General features: G+C 57.2%; 1 long non-coding RNA gene across 1 annotated transcript; it reads left to right on the top strand.

Annotated features, from left to right (window-relative positions):
- The first annotated feature begins 1,042 nt into the window (after window positions 1–1,042).
- Window positions 1,043–2,467, top strand: LOC136991359 (uncharacterized). The gene is made up of 3 exons (XR_010883560.1): window positions 1,043–1,130; window positions 1,564–1,647; window positions 2,405–2,467. It is a non-coding gene; the product is annotated as an uncharacterized lncRNA (long non-coding RNA).
- The last annotated feature ends 1,981 nt before the right edge of the window (window positions 2,468–4,448 follow it).

Genomic DNA, 4,448 nt, shown 5'->3' with positions numbered 1-4,448 from the left:
CGTTGTTACCCTGCGGCTATCGTTAACCGTAGCTGCCTTAGTTTTGCTTTGGTGGTTTGTATTTTGTTTTGTTATCGTACACGCGTACGTAGAAAAGGAAAGATAGGGTATTTAATTTCCAGATTCATTGCTACGGCTGAAGTTGAAGAGACCAGAAAAACGTAAGCGAGCCAAAGTAATAAAACGAAAAGGAACCGAGCGAGAGCCGTCTCCGTCGCCCCAAAAGGGAAAGCCCGTTCCTCCCGGCGAGGAAGGTTCGCCGTTAATAGCGATCGGAATAACAGGTGACCGACATCTAACGGAAGGTGCGTACGCGTTACAGAAAGGATGCCACGTCCATCCGTTTCTGCGCGCGTGACTTTCTGTGTCTGCGAAGCGTCGTGCTTTAAGAGCCCCAAGGCAGCAAATTCCTGTCTTAGGGTTACGGCGGTCAGGTGGCCAGAGGGAGAGGGAAGCGTGCGAATTGTAAAACGAAGAGATGGCTTTCAGGAAGGCTCAGTTAGCGCGACCCCAGGTTGATTGCCTGGCAATGGCATTTGGGGCAGCAGGAAGGCGGCAGCTAGAAGAAAAGTGAAAGCCTTGCGGAATTAAGGCTCCTTCTCGTGTATTAGATGCGCTTTTGCGGTTAGAAACAACTTTGGATTGTTACGATTTTCTGCCGACCTTTGAATCGATTTATTTCCTTCCTTCCTTCCTTCCTTCCTTCCTTCGCTCTGTGCTTTTGTGGGCAGCGCACACTCTCGGGCAAGACGCAGGAGTTCAGCTGCGCAGCCTGCCAGAGAAGCATCGCCCGCGAGGCCTCGCTAGCCTCGAGCTGTAGGCGCCGATGCACATGGCCCGTTCTGTCGGGCGCGAAGATTTGGCTGTCGGAATTTCAGCTTGGCTTTACGCCCTGTAGCGGTGCTGTTTTTGTCTTTATAAATTGCGCTACTCCTAGGCGTTGGGCACGTCGGGGAACGGCTGTGTGCTGCCGTGAGGAAGTGCGGGCTCCCGCCCTCAGCCCTTTGTCGGCAAGTTCTCGGGTGCCGAGAGCGGCCGGGGGACTCCGAACGCCGGCGGAAAGGTTCTCTGCCCGCTCCTGACGAGGAGCCTTCGGCCGCGGGAAGCTCGGCGGCGTCCTTCCCGCACTCGTGAGTCGTAAGCCGCGCTTCGCCAGGCCGGCAGGGGAGGGTGTGTGTGGGGGGGGGAATAGCGCCTGGCAGCCCGGCGGCTCCGGCGTCGCTGTTGCTAGCGGGGCCCCGAGGTCCGTGTGCAGCCTCAGCTGCCTGTCGGGAGCTTTGTTTCGGTGCGTTTGCCTGGCAAAAGCGGCGAGGGAGGCCTCAAATAGGAATTTTCGCGGCTAGGTGGGTAAGCTGTGCCCCCAGCTGCCTTTGCCTTGCTTTGCCGCTTAGCGTCGTCACGGCGACTTGGGAGCCCGCGATAACAACCGTTCCGGGGCTGAAGGGAGGCCCTGCGTTTGCCCCGCTTGGTTGGGAAACCGTCGTTAAAGCTTGGGGGGGGGGCGGGGACGAAGCTCCGAAAGGAGACTCTGCCGGTGACCTCGGCGGTCCGATTCGTTTGCAGGCTGACGTTCCGAGGGCCGGCGAGCGGAAGAGGAGCGGCTCAGCCCGTTCGGTTGACTTCGGCGATACTGTTTTAAGGAAGCGCGTAAGTACAGAAGGGGTCTGGGGGGGGGGTTTGAGCAGGACAGGAAAGAGCGAGGAAGATTGGAGAGTGTGGAGAAACTAGATGCCGCGGGCACTGAAGCTGTGAAGGGCTGAGAGAATTTGGGCTTAAGCATCTGAAAGGGGCTGCTAACGCGCGAGGAGCGGTAAAATACCGTCGCTGAACGCCAGGCTCCTTTGCAGCCCTCCGTCCCCCTCGGCAGCCTTCTCGTTCTGTTTCCGCGCCTCTGTTCAGCTCCCCGTCCGCCCGTTTGCCTCCCTCTCCCTCTTCTGCCCTGCGCTGTCCCCTTTCTCTGTCTGCCTTTGCCTCCCTCTTTTTCCCTCGCCGCCTTTGTGGCCAGCTCCCCCCCCTTCTCGTTCTCTTCAGAATTAAGGTGCAAATAAGCCGTATTAAGATGCTGGTGTTGAAAGCTTTAAGGATTTCCCCACCGCCCGCCCTCCCCCCCCCCCCCCCAAAAAAAAATGCATCTTGTTTTTCCTTTTTGGTGTATCATAATACGTAGATGCCGTAAATCTCTTTGAGACTGGGAAACATCTGTTTTACCATCTCATTCCTGTTTAACAAGCACCATCTACTATTAGGCTCTCAGGAGCGCAGCGATCGCGGAAGGACACGTCTTTTGAGATGTGCCTTTGCAAAGGGGGTTCGGCCGCCTGGGGGGATGGATCAAAGCCTTGGAGGCTGCCTCCGATCTGTTTCATTTCGTTCTGAATTTCTTCCTTTCTTTGCTTTCTCCTAGGGCGTCTGTCAGCTAACGAGTAAAGAAGGTGGAACGGCCCGTCCGCGCAGGAGAACCGACGCACGGTAAACGTGAGTACGCTAGACCTCCGCTACGTCACGGGCGTTTGTTTACGTCCGTGCGTTCAAATCTCTAGTTGCGCGTTCGGGACGCGGCATCTGCCCGGTATCCGACTCCTCCGTGTAGCGCAGAAGGTGCTGTACAGCTGCCGGTCTCTACGGGAGGTTGTTAGCGAGGAGGAGAACGGCGTGTTCCAGCTCGTGGCCGCCAAACGGGCTCCTTTAGGTCCGCTTTCAGACTTGGGGCCTGCTTCATCGGTCCGCTTGGACGTGGTTTCTCGGGGGGAACGCGAGCGCTTTCCCCGTGCTTTTCCTGTGTCGAAACCGGTAGTTTATAGGCCAGAGCGGTTGTGCCGTACCTTCCTTTGAGAGGCGTTTCGTCCTCGCCGCGGGCTTCTGGGAAAATAAATTGGACGGAATTGCCGAAGGCGCGCCTTGAAATAGGCGGTAAATCTAGAAGCGTGTCTGGATTGCGAGGGGCTCGTAGCTTGGTCTTTGTCCTCAACGTCTGCTTTTCTTTTGCTCTTATTGCAGGCTTCCCTCCGACGATCGGCGTCGCTGCGGCGTCTCGTGTTTCACGGGCAGCGCGCTCTATTCAGTAGGGATGTGAGAACTCCTGCGCTCCCGGAGAGCCCGGGATCCCTGCTCCGGGCTGGTCATTTGAGGCCTTTGTGCGGAGCGTTCTTTCTAGTTACGCGCCCCGCGTGAGCCTCTCCTTCGGCTGTTTTCCCAAGGTGTTGGAAATGCTTCTGGGAAACGCTGTCGTTTCCGAAACGTTTCGCCGTGCCCTTGCCGGTAGGGGATCCCGTGAGAGCGGGGAGAGGCGGCCGACGTCTGCGCGAGGAAAGAAGCGTGGCGCAAAGAAGGGACCTCTTTGGCCCGCCTGGTCCGCTTTAGAGAGTTTTCTTCTGGACCTGAAGATCGGGTCTGCGAGTGCCACGCGCAGCGCACGCGTTTGTCCCCCCCCCCCCCGCCCCCCCCCTGTTCTTTTAGCGAGACCGTGCGTGTCCTCGAGCTGTTTGTCCCGAGGGGGGAGTCGCTGCGGGAATTGCTGGGGAGGCCCTGACGGCGGGACGTGAGAAAGACGCCTTTGACCGCGAGCGTGCGGCCGAGGAAACGTCAGCCGAGGGATCCCAGTAAAGAACTGCTCGCCTAGGTTTGCTGCCTCGCAACGCGTCGTCAGAGTTTTTTACGAACGCTCCTCCTCGGGGAAGCGCCTGTTCGTTCCGTGAATACGAGCGCAAAAAACGCGCACGTTACCGACCCTTGAAAGCGAGTCCGTGGCGCTGGGGTAGCGTGCGTAGCCGAGCCTAAATCCCGTAGTAACTCCTTTCGATGTCGTTCTCTTCTACGAAAGCCCTTAGAGCAGATGAAAACATTTCTCGCCCTCTTTTGTTTGTCGAATGGGCCACGATACCGAGAAAAACCTGCGGCGAAGGAGACGTAGTAGCGGGTTTCCCTAGAGAAGGTGTCTTGTGCTGTGCTCGAGGGCTTGCCGTGCGTTTTGTCCGAGGGCGGGCGGCGAATGCCCGCTTTCCTCTCGAGCGGCCCCTGGGGAGCAGAAAGTTGTGCCTTGGAGGCAAACTCTTTCTTGCAGCTGGCTTTGAAGAAGCTGCCTAGCCGCGCAAAGTAACGACAATGCTGGGGAGTCGCTGGAAGCGCTTAAAAGAGCGTCTTTCCCCTTTAGAGAAGGCGATGCGCTTTCCTTGCTAATCCCCGTAGTAACTAATGGAGCCAGGTAAGTGGTACCTAGGCGAGCGAGCCGTTAGTCTTTCTGCCCTAGGAATAGCCTTTAGGCTGCGATCGCTGCTAGAAAAGGCCGGCTCTTTTCGAAACGGAACGAGCCTTTGGCGGCACTGCAGGAAACGAGCTAAAAAGGTGATGGGAATAGTAACGTTTTCATGCTTTAACGTGCCAGACGTACTGTGTGCCAGCATCTCGTGCTGTTGAATAATAAAAACTGAGCAGTCTGTCAAGCAAATCGC

Source organism: Apteryx mantelli, chromosome 2 (assembly GCF_036417845.1).
Source record: "Apteryx mantelli isolate bAptMan1 chromosome 2, bAptMan1.hap1, whole genome shotgun sequence".
Classification (NCBI taxonomy): Eukaryota; Metazoa; Chordata; class Aves; order Apterygiformes; family Apterygidae; genus Apteryx; species Apteryx mantelli.
The sequence above is the reverse complement of the archived record's forward strand: the minus strand, read 5'-3'. Positions and strand labels throughout refer to the sequence as shown.